The sequence below is a fragment of the Prionailurus viverrinus genome, chromosome A2, assembly GCF_022837055.1.
Source record: "Prionailurus viverrinus isolate Anna chromosome A2, UM_Priviv_1.0, whole genome shotgun sequence".
Taxonomy (NCBI): Eukaryota; Metazoa; Chordata; class Mammalia; order Carnivora; family Felidae; genus Prionailurus; species Prionailurus viverrinus.
Window position 1 is genome coordinate 73,855,460 of NC_062562.1, and position 21,294 is coordinate 73,876,753.

The 21,294-nt window shown below is 40.1% G+C and overlaps 1 protein-coding gene and 1 long non-coding RNA gene across 4 annotated transcripts in view; one reads left to right on the top strand and one right to left on the bottom strand.

Annotated features, from left to right (window-relative positions):
• The window catches only part of SUGCT (succinyl-CoA:glutarate-CoA transferase), a 760,970-nt gene that overhangs the window by 307,524 nt on the left and 432,152 nt on the right, over positions 1-21,294 (bottom strand). The gene's annotated exons all lie outside the window — the stretch shown is intronic.
• On the top strand, positions 9,578-10,383 carry LOC125160576 (uncharacterized). The gene is made up of 2 exons (XR_007150292.1): positions 9,578-9,615; positions 10,081-10,383. It is a non-coding gene; the product is annotated as an uncharacterized LOC125160576 (long non-coding RNA).

A 21,294-nucleotide genomic window follows, 5' to 3' on the forward strand; every position in this document is an offset into this window, starting at 1 on the left:
ATTTCTGAAGGAGAGACAGAGCATGAGCGGGGGAGGGGCAGAGCGAGAGGGAGACACAGAATCCGAAGCAGGCTCCATCCAGGCTCTGAGCTGTCAGCACAGAGCCCTACATGGGGCTTGATGACAAGCCGTGAGATCATGACCTGAGCCAAGGTTGGCGCCCGGAGTTTACACAGCTCTTAAAAAGCAAAGCCTGGATGCAAATCCACACATGCCCACTCCAGGGCCAGAGTTCAAAGCACTAAGCAAGGTCTCTTCATACATTATATCTTATAATTTAATCCTTTAAAGAACGCTTTGTGGTACTCAGTATTATCACCATTTTACAGGTGAGGAATATGAGACCCGGAGAAGTCAAATGTCAAATTCAGCAAGAGTCTACCTGGAAGGCCTAACCCGAGTTGTCTCAGTTCGGGGTTGTGCTGTTCCCCTACCTGCTGTGGTGGTTACTGACTGATATCATCCTCAGTATTTCCAAAACATGCCAGTATTTTCTGAGAAACCAAGCAGAGCGTTTGAAATACAACATGGCTGACAGCACTGAAGATACATACAAACGCAAGCATGCTTGGACGTGAGCGCATGCACACACGTGCACAAATGTGGCAGCTTGGTAGGTAGGGGTGATAGGAGTGTGGGGGAAGTGTCCACGCTTCAGCTTTTCCACGACCAGTTAATGCTGTATCAGCCCGTGTGGGTATGGGAAGATCTATGGAGTCATGTATCTATAAGATATATAGATACCTGATTTCAGAAAGGAATGAGAACAATCACATGGGCTAGCTGTGATTTCTGGAGATCCAGGGAGGAATTACCATCTGTTATAAAATATAATCAATCATATTGATAAAAAAAAAATCCATGGAGCATTTACAACGGCACTAAGCAAGAGCTGCCTTATTCAACCTCACCTTTCCAGGTCTATTCTATACGATGGGCTCAGAGACAACATCAATCTAGAGAACAATCATATAAATTTTGCTAACTAAAATTGGTGTTACCTGAGTGTTATTTTTCTAAAAGAATTAATCTTCTTGGTTAATTCCCAGTCATTCCCTACCTTTTGGCTATATCCTCGGTCCATCTCTCTCTTTCTTCAAGGCACCAATATTCGTTTTAAAGAGAGGAAGTGTAGCATGACATAAGTCAACTCAGACACGTTGCAAGGTATTTTGTAAAAATCTGGGACACAAGCCCAAAGAGAATTATTACCTGTCCGATTGCTTCCATAAATCATTGTTGCCATTACGAACGTTATTTGTCAATATTGTTTTAAATGAAATGCATTCCGAAAGTAAACTATCATCGGCTCACAACACAAGCGGAGATCACCCTTCCCCACTCTTCAGGAGAACAGCCAGAACCATCCCAGACCCTGAGTACAGAATGACAGATGTGAGCTCAGCCAGGTACGAAGTTTGCAATCACGGCCACAGCTTCATATAAACAGAAATCAGTACGTCCCAGATCCTGTGATTAGGTCAGGAAACCTCAAATCCCTGAACCAATTGATTAATACAGCGATGATGGGTTCAGGAAACAAAGCGAGGGGCGGGGGGTGGTTGGAAGCGGCTGTGTGAGAAAGGCTATACTTAAACATAATTGGCCCCTCTCCTTCCTTGCCTTTGGGGAAAGTGTGATGGAAGATGCTGCCCGGGTAGCAGCCTCTGTGTTTGGGCAAAGTTCTAGGTTATCGTTTATGTATCCGTCTTGCACTTTGATCTCAGTCTTGCTGACAAAGAAAATGAGGAGCAAGCAGGGCAAACCCCCAGCTCATGGTAATCTTGACGGAGGACACGGGGGTTGAACAGTTCCATGTGGCCTGGCAGGTCAGCGCCGGACCCTGTGTGATGGAGCAGGGGTGTGAGCCCAGGTGCGGGGACTACGGGCTCACCCTCACCCGGTACGGCCCGGCCCTTAACCTATTTAAGCATCAGGGGGAACTTAAGAAAAAAAGCATGCAATGTCAACGTCAGTCAGGAAATGGTTACAAATTAGAAAAAGAAAGAGAAATCGAGGGCAGAGGGCCCTCTTCTGCCACAGTAATAAAAGCAACTTCCTCTTTACCCTAATTTCGGAACCACAGAGTAGAATTCTCTCCATATGAAATTCCTTACAAGTCGCAGGCTGCACTAAACCACTGCCTGCCTGTCCTCTTCAATGCATTCACAGCATAGCTGCGCAGAAACAGATGTTACTGCTTTGCTAGCAAGCTGTCAAGGGAAAGTGTCAATGTGACATGGGAAACAGCGACCTGTGGCCTCTAGAGAACAAGTCTCAAGCATCTCAGAGATGCTTTTGTTCTCTAGGCAACCCGGATCCTTAGAGTTTGAGAAAGCGCTCCAAGATCGCCTAGCTGAAGTTCAACAATTCTGATAAACTCTGTACTTGAGCTGAAAGTGGCCTCTCACGGCTTGCACACCAGGTGTAATGCTGGCCTGTGAAACCTCGTGTATTCCAGAATCTGTCGTTCTCAGGCTGACTAACTGAACACCATCACTGCAGAGCAGTTTCCTGGGCTGGGTCAGAATTATTTTTAAAAAACTTTTTTTTTAATGTTTGTTTATTTTTGAGAGACAGACAGATCATGAGCAGGGGAGGGGCAGAGAGAGAGGAAGATGCAAAATCCAAAGCAGGCTCCATGCTGTCAGCACGGAGCCCGACGTGGGGCTCAAACTCACTGACTGTGAGATCGTGACCTGAGCTGAAGTCAGACACTTAACCGACCGAGCGACCCAGGCACCCCTGGGGCAAAATTATTTACATTCTCCTTCTGTGCATCCAAGATTCCTTTATATGTCTGTATTGCGGCATTCATCCTACCACACTGTAAACATCCAGATTCACGTTGGTCCCTCCAACGAGACTGACTTCTGTACGGGCAGAAAGTATGCTTTCTACTGTCTCATGTCTACAGAACTCAACACATACCATGTTCCGTTGGGGTGCATTCTGTGAACAAATAAATGTACTCCAGTCTGCCTTGTCAATACTCATTATGACCCAGCACAATACATATTGATTTCTCTTTCTGGCTGACATCGGATACTTCCTCATGATTGAACCAAACTGCTTCATTTATGATAACACTAAATGTGTTTTAAAGTCATATGCGAGTATAGGTTGACCATATTTGCAGCGATGATGGTATTCCTAGTAGCATGCAGACTGGAAGCCGATTCTCTCCCTCCAAAGAGATTGTATATTCTGAGGGAAAATAAATAAAACTTTACATTCAGCAGAAACTGAGTTGTCTTTTATACCAGAAAGCAGCTTTTCAACACAAAGGCCAGAACCCTCGCTGAGGATTTAACCAAAACAGATGAGGGGCAGAGGGGAGGTGTAGAGTGGGGAACAGGAGAGCAAGAAAGTTGTAATCTGTAAAAACAAAAGTGGCCCGAGAGAATCATCAGGAGGGGTTCCTGGGGAGAACCATTGGCCAGAGAGCATGCCCACTTGAATGTGGAAGGCCTAAGAAGGGCTTGGTGAGGGCCTCTGAGCAAGAAGTCATCACAAAGACATAGGACACCTGCAGCCGATGAAAGGCAGGAAGCAGGCTGCCAAGGGGGGGAGAAAAACCACAAAAGAGACAGAAAAAGCAAACAGGCCAAATGAGTAAAAGGGAAAGCAAGAAGAAGGGAAACACTTCCTAGCCAGGAGAAATCTAATAATATAGTGAATGGGTCCTGAGGAGAAAGGTGAAATATATGTGAACCTTGCCAAACAGCTAGAGCACCTTGCAAGACAGAAAAGGGAGCGTGAGAGTAATGGAAAGAGAAAGGATCCATGGCTATTCTGGCGAGGGAGAACTTCCCAAGTGAAGTGAAACCAAGGGCCAAGAAGAAGTATATTGGTGTATTTGTACTTGTTGGTAATGTTCATACAGTTATTTCATCATTTTAGTTCATGCTTTCTCCACAGTGTATGATTACATGGTTCTCAGATAAATCTTTGTTGGTTTTAAGTCTCAAGATACGATGCCGTAAGGATATTCTTGTCCCAAATGTGAGGGCAGCAACAGCTGTCCTCCACCCAAATGGGAATAAATAGTTTTTGATTGGATCTGCCTCTGTTCCTGTCTTCCTGTCAATAAAGACCAAAGGTGGAATAGAGAAGAATCGGTCCATGAAAGCAAATGCAAATTCATAAAAGACTAGGTGTTGAAGAGAAGATGAAATCTGGACTGTTAGACCATTAGCACCTGCTAAATAAACATTAAAAAAAAAAAAACCCACACAGATAAAATCCAGGACAGTTTAAATTCCATTAAAGTATCTCTTCCTCAGGTGTTAGAGCCACTGTTATAAATAACACTTCCTTGTGGATAGTCACCCTGAACCATTGCTTGTATTCTCAACTGTTCTCTCACCTCCAGTGTCTAGCCCTTGCAAGTTATCTTCTCTGACAAAGTCAGAATATCAACCTGAGAGATAAACCCAATCATGCCATTCTCTGTTTTAAATCCTCTCCCCCTGTAGAATGAATCCTGAGCTGCTTAGAATGACATCGAACAGTCGTCAGAATCAGACCTCAATCTACAGGTCCATTTTTTTTCTTCTACCATTTTCCTCCTCCCTCATCTTTTTCCCCCCCCACTACACAAGACCCTTCAACATTCTAGGAACAAAAATATATGTTCAGATGTTTTTATGCCTCTTCATGCTCTCCCCAACACTTCCAATTCACTTTCCACTACTGACACATCTAAATTCTACTTCTCTTTCAAGGCCCTGCTCCAGTGTCTTTTTCTCAATGAATCTTTCCTTGACCCTCTTAGTCAAAGTAATTATTCCCCTTCACACATTTGAATTATGTTAATGCCTAATTGGCATCACTAGAGAGTTGTATGTGTCCAAATTTCCAACTGGATAATAAACACCTCAGGCAGAGTTTTACCATCTAGGTGTTTTCCTCCTCAACAAAATTTCAGCCTATCTTTGCATTTTGTTAATGCTTGTTCTAATTTCATACTCAGTTTAAATTTAGTGATCACTCCAAGGCCTCCTAATATTTATTCATAATAATCACACGAGAGAGTTCTATTTTTAGAATGCAATATTTTCCACCCATAATTTCTTAATCAAATCTATAGAAAGTCTAGATCATCAGACCAAATATCAAGTGAAAGTCCAAACAAAAAAGTGACAGTGGATGTCATGTTAACAAAGGGCAAAATCCATGTCATTAATTAAATGGAACAATTTCTAGGCGCCTGGGGGCCCAGTCGTTTAAGCGTCCAACTTCAGCTCAGGTCATGATCTCATGGCTTATGAGTTCGAGCCCCATGTCGGGCTTTGTGCTGACAGCTGGAGCCTGCTTCAGATTCTGTGTCTCCCTCTCTCTTTCTCTGCCCCTCCCTAGCTCACACTCTGTCTCTGTCTCTGTCTCTCTCTCTCAAAAACAAACATTTAAAAAAATGGAGATATTTCTTACAGAAAATTATATCAGGGAAAGCACAAGAGTGCCCCAAATAATTTTTTATCTTATATGTATGACACAGATTGTTGGCTATATCTTGAGATGTAGAAATAGTGTCTCTTTGTGCCTCACTGCACCCTCAAACAGGACCACTGCAATAATCTACACAAAGAAAAGTACTCAATAATGTGTCAAGTGATTGAAAGATTGAGAAACTCACTATTTATGTTTAATTTGTGAGCTATCAAATTTTCAAAGCTGATAGGAACTACATAAGATAATTTCTTTAGGACTTAGACTATCGAACTAAAAATAGCCTAACAGAGCACAGTAAGTTTTATTAACAATTCAAATCAATTACAATAAAACCTTGAATTGCTAGTAACGTGTTCTGCAAGATGAACAAACAATTCTAATAAATTTTAACTTAATAAACAAGCGATGTCTTGCCATATGAGTAGTACGTGACACTGAACATCACATGATCACAACTGAGCCAGTGGTTCTTGAAATTCACTTTGACACACAAGTGCTCTGGATCACAAGCATGTTTCTGGCACAAATTATGCTCTCAAACCAAGGTTTTACCACTCTTGATATGTTTATATCTTTATATAAAAATATAAAATATGACTCTTCCCTTCAAGACGCTGATAGCTTATCTGGAGGGCTAAAATAAATACAGGCAAGAAAGTAAAGAACATAAGACAGTATAAAACCAAGGTCACCAAATTAAAAGATTTGCTTTAGGAAGTTGTAAAAAAATATAGTTAGGAGGAGAAGGTGAAAATTAGGCAAAGTAGTTTAGAGCTGATGTGATAAAGAAAGTAACAATTCATCTGTGTTTTTTTATAAAAGAATAATTAGGGGCGCCTAGGTGGCTCAGTCGGTTAAGTGTCCAACTCTTGGTTTCGGCTCAGGTCATGATCTCCTGGTTTGTGAGATTGAGCCCCACATTGGGCTCCATGCTGACAGTGTGGAGCCTTCTTGAGATTCTCTGTCTCCTCTCTCTGTCCCTTCCCCGCTCACTGTCTCCACCTCTTTCACAAAAATAAATAAATAAACTTAAAAATGAAAAAAAAAAAAGAAGAAGAATTAGACATGTATGCAAGGCTACATGTACAAAGTGGTATCTCAGAATAAAATGGAAATTATCTTGGTATCCAATACCAAATTTGTTAACAAATTATGGGGACGTTCATAAAGAAAATACTGTGAAATGATTAAAAATAATCCTTCCATAGGTATATGTGTGTGTTAGTGGAAAATAATACTCAAGATGAGTATTACATGCAACATTTTATAAAACTACATACACAAATGTCTAAAAAGCTATAGAGGTTACCTCTGACTCTTGAATCAAGGAAGACATCTATTTCCTTCTTTTACTTATCTCCATTACCTGTATTTTTTATGATAAACATGTATTTATTTTATAACAGAAATAAATACTATAAGATTTTCTTAGTGCCTCAGAGCAATTTGGCACTCAAAGTCAGCCTTCCCTTCTCTCTGTGTCCAAGAGATGATATAATAAGATTAAGTCCAGGAAAGAGTTTTGAAAGGATAATAAGCTCTGATAAAAAGGAAGAAGGAGAAGGAGAAGGAGAAGGAGAAGGAGAAGAAGAAGAAGAAGAAGAAGAAGAAGAAGGACAAGAACAAGAACAAGAACAAGAAGAGTAAGAACAAAAAGAAGAAGAAGAAGAAGAAGAAGAAGAAGAAGAAGAAGAGGAAGAAGAGGAAGACATAGCCATTATACCTTCTGAAGGAAAGTATGATGGTTAATTTTATGTGTCAACTTTACTGGACCATAAGATGCCCAGGTATTTGGTCAAACATTAATGTGCATGTATCTGTGAGGATGTTTTTGGATGATATTAACATTTGGGTCCATAGACTAAATAAAACAGATGACCCTCTCCAATGTGGTGGCCCTCATCCAGTCAATGAAGACCTGGGTACAATGCTGAGTTAAGGGGGGGCTTCACCTGTCTGACTGTTTGAGCTGGGATCTCAGACCTTCAGCTTCAGACCAGAACTATACCACTGGGTGTGGGGGTGTACATATGTGTATCTCCTACTGGTTCTGTTTCCCTGGAGAACCCTAATACAGAAGGGATTCTTGATAAGAAATAGGTTTAAAGGGGTGCCTGGGTGGCTCAGTCAGTTAAGCGTCCAACTTTGGCTCGGGTCATGATCTCATGGTTTGTGAGTTCGAGCCCTGTGTCAGGCTCTGTGCTGACAGCTCGGAGCCTGGAGCCTGCTATGAGCTCTGTGTCTCCCTCTCTCTCCCTCTCTGCTGCTCATGCTTTGTCTCTGTCTCTCAAAAAAAAAGAAAAAAAAATTTTAAATTTTTTTTAAAGAAATAGGTTTAAAGACAGTTAATCTTATAAGTGATGTGTGGGATGGACTACAGGTGAGAAAGGCTAAAGGCTAAGAATCCAGCCAGAAAGATGCTTCAGGGATTGGGCAAATAGGATGAGGGATGGCAAGCGTGGAGGGGTGCAGCCAGTGGGAGAGCACAGCTATGGTGTTGGGAAAGTCAACAGGGCTGAGTTCTAATTCTAGCTGAGCTATTATGCCTTGGAGTGAATAAATCATTTCCTTTCTTGAAGCCTCTGATTCTTCATCTATAAAATGAATTGTTACCAGAATTCCTCCAGGGTCCTTTTTCTTGTCTATAAATCTCAGATTCTATTACCAATAGGAAACAACACTTAGATGCTTTTATTCAAACTGTGAAAACACTGGCTTAACTTCGTTCTTATGCTATACTGAATATCCCATCAGTGCTCAATAAATAATACATTAAGCAAGCTCTTTTGGACATCATGGTTTAATTGTAGGGCCTGAAAATGCCCTGCCTTTTGGCAAAGTCTCTGCAATATCAATTACTTTATTAACTTTGCAAACATATAAAGGAAAAATGGCCATGTCACTTTGAAACAGACCCATTTTAATCTAATTCTCTTTCTTAATCACGGAAAAAGCCAATTTATGAGAATAACACATTTCATATCAGATAATTTATTTATAATGAAACATTAAGTAACTTCAGCACTTATGCAATTTGAGGATATTGCACAGGGGTTAAGTGAGTTCCAGTAAAGCAGACCGTCATGCCAGTTTGATCTGTATGCATTCCCTTCCCATAGGTCTGCTATACCTAATGGTTACCTATATCTGAGTCTAAGACAGCCTAGGAAGAAAGAGCCTCGTTAACTTTATTGCAAATAGAAATCTCATGTCAAAGTTGAGGGACCCTTACTGGAGTACTGTACTCGAAGATTAACTTCCCTGGATGTTGAAACTCATGCGATCCATATTATATATCATTCTGATTTTATAGGTGCATGTGGTTAAACCCATCTCATCAAATTAAAGCAACTTACAAACAAATCACCAGGCCACAGAAGATGTAATAAGCCCACAGGGAATATATTGCCTCACCCACACTCACCAATGCCATCTTTACCCTAATTGTATGGTTCTCTGGGTATTGCTCGAATCACAAATTTGAAAGAATACACCATGATTTTTCTGTGGCTAGCATACTTAGTTATTCTCTGCATGCCTGTACAAATCAATAGAAAAAAAGAAAGAAGAAAATGCTAAATCTAAATCTCTAAATATGCTAAATCTCTTCAGCCTGTTGTCTGATCTCTTAGAACCTGGACACACGGACCAGCTTTTACTTTCGTAAAATTCGTTTCCTTCCTCTGTCTTGGACTCTTTTTACAATTAAACCTGGATCTAACAGCATTTAGCGTCCTGAAGTTTTCAGGTAAGGCAATATTCTACATCATATTTTATTTCTGGTCTTGGCAGTAAACTTGGAAGTAGCTATTAAGTCCAGATTTCTCATCTGGTCAACTCTTGGAAAAAGTACAATAGGGAAAAAAAAGAAAAGAAAGGAAGAAAGAAAGAAAGAAAGAAAGAAAGAAAGAAAGAAAAGAAAAGAAAAGGCCAGATACCTTGACCAACAGGAACTATATGAAATCAGAGGAAAAGTAGTCCACTTGTGCTCCAATAGGAAAGAAAAAAGGGAGGCTCAACATTCCCACCATCAAATGAGAACTTCTTCCAGTGGAGGGGCTCCACGGTAAGCCTTTCGCAGACTTCTATCTAGGCATAGTGAACGTGTCATAATGCCTTTCAACTCTTACCTCTTCAGTCCATGCTATCAACTGAGATTTGGTAGATCTCACCTATATTTCTAAAGGGGGGGCGGGGAAGAATTTGTTCCCAAAATATCTGGTTGTCTATCCCCACCTGCCTTCATTTATACAACAAGCCATCTAAATCTCGCAGGCTATTTTTCCACAGGCTTGTTTATAATGTGGTAATGATTATGCTAATACCAGCTGGGAATACATCGACGTGGACATGTTTTGTGAGTTTGTTGGGGTGGGGGAGGGCTACATAAGTGCACGAGGACAACTCCTCAATAAAATTATATAGTACATGTGTAGCCCTTTTTCCATATTTACTAGTTTGTTGTAAGCTCCTTCTCAAATGGGAAATAGACCATGTTTCCTTTGCAGAGGAATAGTTATTGAATAACGAAGACCATGTGTTCTTGCTATGTCTTATTCATCTGAGTACTTCTGCAACTCTTTTCTAAACCAAATTAATAACAGTATACTAAACTTATTTCCCCAGTGAAAACTTCTGGCTACTAACAGTGTCAGTATATGCAGCTCACTGTCCCCAAGAGCACAGGTCACCACTACGCAACCAAGTCCATGATGGCATCTGAGCGAGGAGAATGCAGCTTTCACGGTATGCAAGGGAAAGCAGACACCCTCTAATTGAATGATACTGTTTACACAAGCAATAGAGTATTACATCACTTTCCCTACAAAGAGAAGAGAATGTAAAATTTCAGAAAAGACAGATAGCAATTTCATGTGTTGCTTGTCACCACAGTCCTCTCCAGCATAATAAAACACACATGGAAAAATCCCTTGTAGCAAGCCTGCTGCATAGCCGATTCTCCCTTCGTCTGGGTGGGGGGGGGGGGGGGTGTGTATGTGTCTGAAGGAAATGATACCTCTCCTTCGCTCACACACCCACTTGCTGCACAGAGAAGTTCAAACGGCATTTCTGAGAAGTGTCTGCTGGATGCTGGGGGCATGGAGGCAAGAGGCTGGCAGCGAGCCTCCTGGGTGGTTAGGGAAGAAGGAAGTACCTCCTTCCTACAGATCAAGAAAATGCACAACCACGTGATGGTTAAGCACAGGACAATCCGGTGTTTAGAGAAACTGCCCTTCTTCATTTTTACCTCCCTCCCCAGAGTCAAGTAAATTGGAGACAAAGACAATACAATTCTGGTAGTGAACGGATCTCAAAAAAGGATTCTTCTAATTTTTCTGCTATATTACAAATTACAGTACCTCCTTAGCACGTATGACTTTTGCCACATCAATATAAAGGCATTTTTCTGTACCCATACTTGGAAGCAAATAGACTCCTTTATCTCAACAAAACTTTCAGTGAATGTTACCAGTTACAGAGGTTTTGTAACACGCTTGTATTTCAAATACGGCGTTTTTGTTCCCAACCCAATATACAGACATGTATGCTTATTATTAAAATGCACTCTACAAAATCCCTACTGGGGGGATTTTAGTTCCATTTGGACATCACAACTGAGACATTCTATTCCGTCCACAGCATGTTCACTCACTCCAAGTAAAAATTCTTTCTGGTGTTTCTGATATAAACTGAAAAAGTTCATTATAATTCGCACATGAAAAATCTCTTTAACAGTTGGAATCAGAAGTAGTAAGAGTTAACGGTCCAGTCCAGTGGATATACTTTTGCAGGTTTCCATCTGAAAGTCATAACATAACCTTTCATTCTGTGTGTCATTGGTACAGAAGGTTTTTCAAGGCAGGGTTCTTCAGCTTGCAAGATGTTAACCAGATGTACTGTAGAGCCTTCCAGGTCTAAACTATGAAGAGTCTGTTTTCAGTCTGTGTGTTGAATCCTTCGTTTGTTTTATTCTTTTATCAAGATCTTCAGGTTTGGGTATTTCTTTTGTTAAAATTATTTTGTTGCTCTCGATTGTTTCTTAAGCTGCGTATTTGCTTAGAGCCAGATTTTGAAACATACTCTTTTTGAACTAAGTAAGGCATACTAATTTAAATTTTGCCATTGAAAAGTATATTTTCAGCAGGAAGATCTCTGCTCCCTATAGCAGGTGCTGGAAGCCCAATCCCAGATGTTCTGATGTGTAAATAGCAAAGAAAGAATTTGAGAAATGGGTGGAGATGCAAGAAAGAGGAAGGCATAAATAAAAAACAGACCTGTCGAAACTTCATTTCACTTGAGTCTATCACTAAAAGCCCTTTCTCAACACTCTGGCCTTTGTTTTCCATTTGTGTGCGTCTATACGCAACCGTTTCTCTGTTTGCAAATGCCACTTCCCAAAACATGGAAACTGTCATAGTACTTGGCCTCAGTGTTCACCTGGCTATTCATTTCCAACAAACCAAACTCTGCTCCTACATCGACCAGAGTGATATGTCCTGATATGTTCCAGTTGAGTATGCTGAGATTCAAAACCCTATCTTATAGATGTGGTCATTCCTCTCATCTTTATGGCATAGAAGCTTAGGGTTTAATCAAGGCAGCATGATAAACAGGGCCCAGCTAAAGCTTCGACCTCAGTCTCCACAGTTAAAAAGCTAGCTTTGCCCCTTTTGTTCTTACCCATTTGTTACTTGAAGGGATTTCAGAACGCATAGCTTCAACAGGGTTAAAAGGGTGCTTATAAATGTTTTCTCCTTATTTAGCTTGATGTTGGCACAGCCCCTCCATCATTTCAATGAGAGACACATGAGCAGAAAGGCCTTTATAATATAGGCAGAACTTTATAACATGGGCAGCTTCCTTCTCAAATATCCTTTTGCTATCAAACTAATCAGTAGTAAGGGATAATTAAAGCCATACACAGCATAGGGCTGAGTTCTGACTACTTTAACCCCTTCACTACCAGGCCCTTCTACATCTATGCTGACAGAGGAATAGAGAGCATGGCCTTGAAAGGGAGGCGAGCATGGGGGTTAAGGGCACAGGCTCTGAAACCAAAGATACCTGGCTTTTCGTCATGTATCTAGCAATTACAGGATGTGCAGCTAGAAAGTTACTTACCTCTTCAACACACTTCCCCATCTGTAAAGTGAATGATGATGATTGATGATGATTAAGAGTAGAATATCTGTATCATCTGGCCATTGTGAGGATTCAGTAGATAAGGTGCATAAAAGACTCGGCTTAGAGCCTGACACTTAGCTGTTACTACAGTGCCGCACCTGTACTCTATGCATCAGCCAAAGTGAGCCCTTCTCTCCTCACTGAACCTTTGCCCCTTGTCACTGTATTGCCAAGCATTTGCTGGCCCTGCTTTCCCTGGAAGGCCCTTTTCATATACCCCAATATCTACTCCCTGTACTGGCTTCCCGTCTTCTCTAACCTCTGTTCAGATTTTACCCATCCTTAGAGACATATGTCAAGTGCCACTTTTCTATGAAGTTATTTCCTGAACTCATCAGGTTGTAACTCTTACCACCTTGAATCTCCATGATTTTTGTTTTGCTTGTTGTAGAGCATTGAATTCAACATGCTCCTCATTTAATGTCATGTCACAAAGATTGATTAATGGATAGGGGCATCTGGGTGGCTCAGGTAAGCATCTGACTCTTAGTTTTGGGTCAGGTCATGATTGCACGGTTCATGAGTTTGTCAGGCTCTGTGCTGACAGTCTGCTTGGAATTTTCTTTTCCTCTCTCTCTCTCTCTGTCCTCCCCCGCTCACTCACGCTCTCTCTCAAAATAAATAAATAAACTTAAAAAAAAAAAAGATTGGTCAATGGATAGTCCCTGTGTTGTATTTATTTTCCCTTTTATTCCCAATCCCCATTTCAATTCTCTTCTTCCCACAAAAACCCATAAATATATATCTTTTCATTAAGTGTTCTTGGGAAATATACACTATTTTTATGCAAGCATGCTAATTTATTTAAATAGATACCATGATAAATTTTACTCTGCTTCTTTTATTGTTCCATGCTGTTTCGTGACCCTTCCATGTTGCTTCTGGTATTTCTAACTGCTGCGTAATACTCTATGATTTGCATTGCCCACACTTCACCTACAATTTTTTTAACGGTTTTTGTTTTTGTTTTTGTTTTTTGAGAGACGGAGAGAGACAGGAAATGAGCAGGGCAGGGGCAGAGAGAGAGGGAGACACAGAATACAAAGCAGGCTACAGGCTCTGAGCTGTCAGCACAGAGCCTCATGTGCGGCTTCAATCGATAACACGAGATCATGACCTGAGCCAAAGTCAGATGCTCAACCGACGGAGCCACCCAGGAACCCCTCACCTACACTTTTGACAATATACTCTTGGCTGCCAGAAATGAGTATGTTCATACATGGCCCCTTATGGCCCTGTTTGGGAATTTTATTGAGATATATACTGAACAGAACAAATGCAGTATCACAGGAAGAGGTAAGCCTATTGACTAAGTAATGCTACACTGTCCTCAGAAGGTCTGCACTGGCGTGCACTCTCACAAAGGTGCGTGTTGGCCTCTACATCCCCACATCTCTGCCAACTTCTGGCTCTATCCAGACTTCTAATTCTTGTTACTTTATTCAGTGCAAACAGACATCACTATTTACATTGGCATATTTCTGCTTACTAATACATTTATTCTTTATGGTTCTATTTTTTTCTTAGACATTTAGCTTACATAGCCTGGAGAATTTTTAAATAAAATACTTGCTTTTTTTCTCTTTACCTTCTGCAAGATCATAAATTCCTCTAAGGTGGTTTGTTTTGTTTTTTGCTCATTTTTGCACTCCCTACAGTGCCTACCACAGCACCTGAGGAGAGACATAAAATGTACGTACACAAAAACACACTGCAAGCACGGAACTATGAGTGGATGGGAAAAGTTACAGAGAAAAACGAGTGCTTTGAATTCTAAAATAAGTTGGCTATGGTTCACCCTCTTCTTGCTAAAACCATGATTTCCCTTGGCCAGCTGAAATGAACATGGCAGCACCCATAGGGACGGGTAAGAAGAAGGTGAGGAATTCTAACGTGGAGATTCTACTGAGATACATACTAATCAGATGTGCAAGTATATTCTCTTCACTACTCACTTTGAGGACCTAATGGAAATTAGACTGGCAGCTTCATCCTGGTAACTCCCAAAGACCTGCTCTTTTTAAAATTTTTTTTTTTCAACGTTTATTTATTTTTGGGACAGAGAGAGACAGAGCATGAACGGGGGAGGGGCAGAGAGACAGGGAGACACAGAATCGGAAACAGGCTCCAGGCTCCGAGCCATCAGCGCAGAGCCTGACGCGGGGCTCGAACTCACGGACCGCGAGATCGTGACCTGGCTGAAGTCGGACGCTTAACCGACTGCGCCACCCAGGCGCCCTAAGACCTGCTCTTAAACACAGGAGCAAAGATTGGTTAAGAAAATGCCCCGTTCGCCAACATCAGTATGTCCTAGAGAGTAAGTAGGCATTTACCAAATGTCCTGTGCAGACAGCTATACTTTCTATGACTTCCCTGGTAAGGACAGAGCAACAGTGGTCTCTCACTTCCATCGTGAACGCTTGTTGGACATAGATCACGAAAGCTGCCAAGCCACACATTATGGTGATCAAAACAAGGTCTTTGGAGTCAAACAGACCTGGTTAGAATTTTCACTGCCACACACCAGTTACGTCCTTTTTCTTCCTTCTTCTGACATCAATTTTGTCATCTGCAAAATGTGGGCCATGACACTGGCTTTAAAGGGTTGTTTTAATACCAAATGAAATCATGGTGTAGTGCTTGACAAATGGTGGCTATTTTATTATGCCTGGTATTTCTTCAACTTATTCCACATTATGAAGATTAAAGCAACAGATGAAGGTATGCTGCTAATATCTGAAATAAGTATTGGAAAGAAATGTCTATACCTATGATACGTGATTCAGTGGGAGGTTTCCCCTGCAAAATTGAATTGCATTTGCTGTAGTGGGGAAAATATACTATTTTAAGAAAGGAAGATTTGATTCCAGTTTGAGCCCCAATTATACTACTTCCTGGATGTGGAAATTCAAGCAAGTGAGTCCCTTGACCTCAAACTAGTACCTACCACACTGTCAACAGAGATAATATTATCTACACCACAGAGACACTGTAAAAATTAGATGTAACAATGAATGTGAAAGCACTTTGCAACCTGCAAAGTAGCATAAAATATGTGAAAATCATTGATTTCCAAAGTCTGACAGGCACCTTGGTTATTACTGGCATTTAGTTAGTGCTAAAACAATAACATGTCCTATGATTGAAAATGTCAGGAGCATTTTTCTAGGGATGAAATAATGTTGGCAATTTTTTTTCCGTTTACCTTATTGAGAGGTGTTCAACTTCTAGTTCGTACTTTGTGAATGAGAAGATTCTGCCTAACATTTGAGACAAAAGGAAAGGAATCACCCTTTCCCTAACTCTATAAGGACTAACAAGAAAAATATCTATTTATAGAGTCAGTAAAGGAGTTTGCTTCTCCAGAACAACGGTTTATTTTAATTTTACGAAAACCGTGAGGCTTGTAAGGGATCCAGTTTCCTTCTTTTTGCTGGCTAATAGAACTCTCGGAAAAAAAATGTGAGGTCACTTCTGAATGTGCTGGAGTGCACAGCATTTTGTATTTTGTGTTCTCAACTCTTCCCAGATAGATTTTATTATTATATATATATATATATGTATATGTATATATATATATATGTATATATATATATATACATATATATATATATATATACTTTTTTTTTTGCCCAGATTTTCCTACTTGCTCTTTTACCTTCTTGAGTAAGAAAGTTAAATAAAGACCCAGAACAATCTCAATGATGAGGGAGGGGTGAGTTTGGAGCTTCATAGAGTCTTTTAAAGGAGAGCTAACTTTCACCTGTGTGTCTTCCTTCTGCCCCTGGACAGTCCCAGAGCATCTCATTCAGTATTCTTCATCTGCACACCCACTGTACAAGTTCAGGGGTCTTCTGTGTTCAGCGTTTCCTCAAGAAAATATCTCTGGTGAGGGGTACCTGGGTGGCTCAGTCGGTTAAGCATCCCACTTGGCTCAGGTTGTGATCTGGTGGTTCGTGACTTCGAGCACCATGTTGGGCTCTGTGCTGACAGCTCAGAGCCTGGAGCCTGCTTCGGATTCTGTGTCTCCCTCTCTCTCTGTCCCTCCGACACTCACACTCCATTTCTCTCTCAAAAATAAACATTAAAAAATTTTTTTAAAAAGAAAATCTCTCTGGTGAAATTTCTGTCCTTGTTTCTTATCATTCCTTTGTATCGTCAATACTGAGCCTTCAACTTTGTCGTTTGTGTTGTTGAGAGTCATTTCTTAAAAAATTTACCCAGATTACTAGCTTCTATATTCTATGCCTTTAATATTCGAAAGGACATGGCCTATATACATGCAGTGCTTATATAACAAAGGTGTTTATTTTGTTTTACACAGTTCTAACCTCTGACTGGAAACTTAGAGGCAGAATGACCAGCTCTAATTAAAAAAAAAAAAAAAAAAAAAACAACTTAGTGAGCAAAACTATAATCTTATCTGGTTGAGTATATTTTAGGGAGGAGGAGAGAGGATTATTTTGACTGCAGAGATCATGTCATAAGCCTTCATTTTCTACTGCAGGCTGTGCACAAACTTTAAACTTTTTATATCATTTAATATCTCCAGGACATTTATTTGGTAATCAGTAATAATCCTAACATTTGCATCCTTCCAGTTGCTTTCAAACAGAGTACCAAAGTCTAAGCATTAAAAATTACTAATGGTAAGTGGATGAATAGGTGGTAATGATTTCTTATGTCAAAAAATACCAAGGCTAGACGATACAACAATAACAATAGTCATTTATTGTCATTAATCGCAGTAATAATACTGAACTACCAAAACACAATACATTGTGCTTCACTACAGACACATTCTCTTACTTGATTTATTATGAGAGCGACGTCAATAATAGAATTAAGTTGATCACCTACAGATGAATGTCATTGAGGCTATAGAAGGGTTAAAGTTAATTAGGTAAAGGAAACAGTGTTTTGTAGATATCCTTGATTTTTATTCTAACAACAAAAAAGGAGTATAGAAATTCCAATAGATGTAACAGAGCACACTAAAATGTTTCATAATTATTAATTATATAAAACATGTATACATTATTTTCTAAACTTTTTCCCTTGCTCAGAATGTAGTCAGTCTAAAACTAGACATGCTACTGTGTTTTGGCTGTTTCTTTTTTTTTTTTTTTTTTTTTTCTTTCTTTCTTTCTTTCTTTCTTTCTTTCTTTCTTTCTTTCTTTCTTTCTTTTTTTTACAGACAGAGAGAGAGCATGTGCAAGTGAGGGAGGGGAGAAGGAGAGGGAAAAGGAGAATCTTAAGCAGGCTCCACGCCCAGAGCAGAGCCGGACAAGGGACTCGATCTCATAGTCCTGGGATCAAGACCTGAGACAAAACTGAGTCAGATACTTAACCAACTGAGCCACCCAGACACCCCTTGACTCTTTCTTTTTAATCTCCGAAATTCTTAAATGTTCACCACTGATAGTTTCTTATCTGTATTAAACATTATTAGGAAAAGTACTTAATAGTCATTTGGGTTATATTAAGTTCAAAATCTTTGAGATCACTGACAAGAGGTCAATACATCTGAATGTTAGGGGGACCCCACAGTAAATGTTTTATAATGGTTTAGTCAGAGCTGTAGAACCACAAAAATTATTTCTCAAACAAGCACATAGGATTTAGTCTACATCTACATCTAAGATTCTAATGGATGTGTCTGTTTAAATTACTCCCTCCAAACACCAGAGTTGCACATGGGATGTATCCAGAATTATACTGAAGTTATTAGTGGCTACTTCTTGTTAATAAAGATGAAGCTTTTAGGATTAATCAATGAAGCCTAAAAACTACTCAACCACAGGGGGGGTGGGGATCATGATAAGCTTTAATTGTGGATTTTATAGTTTTACCCCAAACTTTAACAAAAATATGAATAATAGCTTCAAAACCTTTTTTTTTAATGGCAAAAGTTTCCCATCAGATTCAGTGACCCACATTTATAGGGAATGTAGCTTTCTTGAACCGGGGCTCCAAGGTCCGCCACGCTGCTCTGGCAAAAGGTACAATTTTACTTCCCAAAGAGAAAACACAGGCTTAAAGGTGCTATGGTATGAAACTGCCAGAAAGAAGTAAAGAAGAGACTCATTTCTCAAAAAATGTAGAAAGACCAAGACCTGATGATATTATTTGAACTCCTAAATGCAGCCATTCCTGAGACCAAGAATGCCTCCCAGACTTTGACAATGATGTGAATCTCTAATTTCATTCCTTTCTCTTTAATCCATTTTGAATTAGATTTTGGTCACTAACCAATTAAAGAGTCTAAGATGTTGGTACTCATTTTTTTTTTTTTTAGGCTTGGTAGCTTATTTCCTATTGTTCTGTCAGATGTCACTTAGAGCATAACTGAGACCTTAGAATTTTCTGCTGCTAATTTCCTTGAAAACGAGATAATCTTCTTTGAAATGCATAAAGTAAAGCTAACCAGGCATATTAAAAGAGTCTAAGAAGCTCTCCTTTAGAAGAAAATTTTCCAGCTTCTCTCTTCTCCCTAGGCTGAGAAACACATCCCTCTCTCAGCTCCCACGGCAGCACCCGCATGGTAACTAGTGACTTACACATCCGCAGACTCCTTGGGGACCAGGACCAGGTCTTTCATCTCTGTATCCCCAGAGCCTAACCAAGTACTTAGCATGTGGCAAGCCTTCGGGAAGTGCTTATTAAGTTAATGGGTCTCAGCATGACACGGCTATTTGCCTGGCCCTAGCTGGCTAGCTCACCTCCAAGTCTGAGAATAGCCAACCAAAATTTTCCATTCTCACATTCCTCACAATTGCCTTGCCTTCTCCTCTTCCCATTAACTAATCATTTTGCCCCCAACCTCATTTTGAGCAAATGAACAAAGCATGAACTCTTTCTGCGTATCTTTTCACCTTCACACCACCCATCTCCCCTTTCTTTCTGCCAATCTCAGGGCATAAAGTGCCTTCTCCTTGGTTCTCTTTCTTCTCCCTTCCCATACCCTGCATGGTCACCATCTTTTTTTTTTTTTAATTTTTTTTTAACGTTTATTTATTTTTGAGCCAGAGAGAGACAGAGCATCAACGGGGGAGGGTCAGAGAGAGGGAGACACAGAATCCGAAACAGGCTCCAGGCTCCGAGCTGTCAGCACAGAGCCCGACGCGGGGCTCGAACTCACGGACCTTGAGATCATGACCTGAGCTGAAGTCAGCCGCTTAACCGACTGAGCCACCCAGGCGCCCCAGGTCACCATCTTATTCCACTTGCCATGCTCCTTCTTTCTCCAGAATATGCAACCTCTTCCTCTCGGCTGTCAGTGCCTTCTCTGAAGTGTGCAAGTCTCCCCCATCCTTGATCTAACATCTCCTTTTTTTTTAATCCTTCCAGAAATTATTTTTTCAATATATGAAATTTATTGTCAAATTGATTTCCATACAACACCCAGTGCTCATCCCAAAAGATGCCCTCTTCAATGCCCATCACCTACCCTACCCTCCCTCCCACCCCCCATCAACCCTCAGTTTGTTCTCAGTTTTTAAGAGTCTCTTATAACATCTCCTTTTAATCATCCCTCTGACCTTCCATTCACAGCCAAGCTCCTGGAAAGATTGATCCAACGGGTTCACTCACTCCCATGAATACCTAAACCCCAATGCTACGAGTGCCCTGCCTCTCCCATTCCACAGAAATCTTTCTGAATAAACAACACCTGTCAAGCACTTGTACAACTTTGCAAACTATTTGGTCACTGATGTGGGGTTCCTATGAACTTTAGTTACTTGGCAATAATATTAAAATAAAACTCTGTGTTATAATGTTTCCCTAAAATGGGGAAGTCAAGCCATAGGGCTAACGGCAAAAGGATAACATAACTGAGTATTTTGTTAGTGTAGATCTGCTATCAATGTATTCGTAGATAACAGTGCTATTGTAAACCTGGATTCCATATACAGTGTGAGAGTCATAATTATAAGTAATATTGTATGCACAAAATTATTTCTAAATCATAAAAATTTGGGGGTGCCGGGGTGGCTTAGTTGGTTGAGTGTCCGACATCGGCTCAGGTCATGATCTCATGGCTCATGGGTTTGAGCCCTGCATCGGACTCTGTGCTGACAGCTCAGAGCCTGGAGCCTGCTTCCAATTCTGTGTCTCCCTCTCTCTCTGCCCTCCCCTGCTCATGCTCTGTCTCTTTCAAAATAAACAAAGATTTAAAAATTCGTTTAAAATAAATAAGTAAATTATAAAAATTTTAAAACAAAATCTTTTTTAAAGCATCTTAATATCTAGATAAGTGATAATCAGGATATTACATTTAAACGTATACAAATTTGTTCTCACATCAAAAATTTAATCTATAGAGAACGGTTGCTCACAAAATATTTTAAAATATTCACAAATCATTCAAATAATTATATTTAAAATCATCGCAGTTTTGGAATGAATCCCTTTGTGATCAACTGTCACCCACAAATTATAAAAACATGTTAAGAAAAAGAAAGAGTAGGCGAAACTTATGGTTGAAAACATCTTATTTCTTAAAAACATGTTTACCATTAAGATGGCATCAATAATTTTTTAACTGTGACTAAAGGTTTTGGGAAATTACTGAAAATCAGAATGGAAGATAAAATTGTTTTAACTTAAGAAATAAGTTTTTGATTCTGACAAATTTGCCCAAATTCCATATAA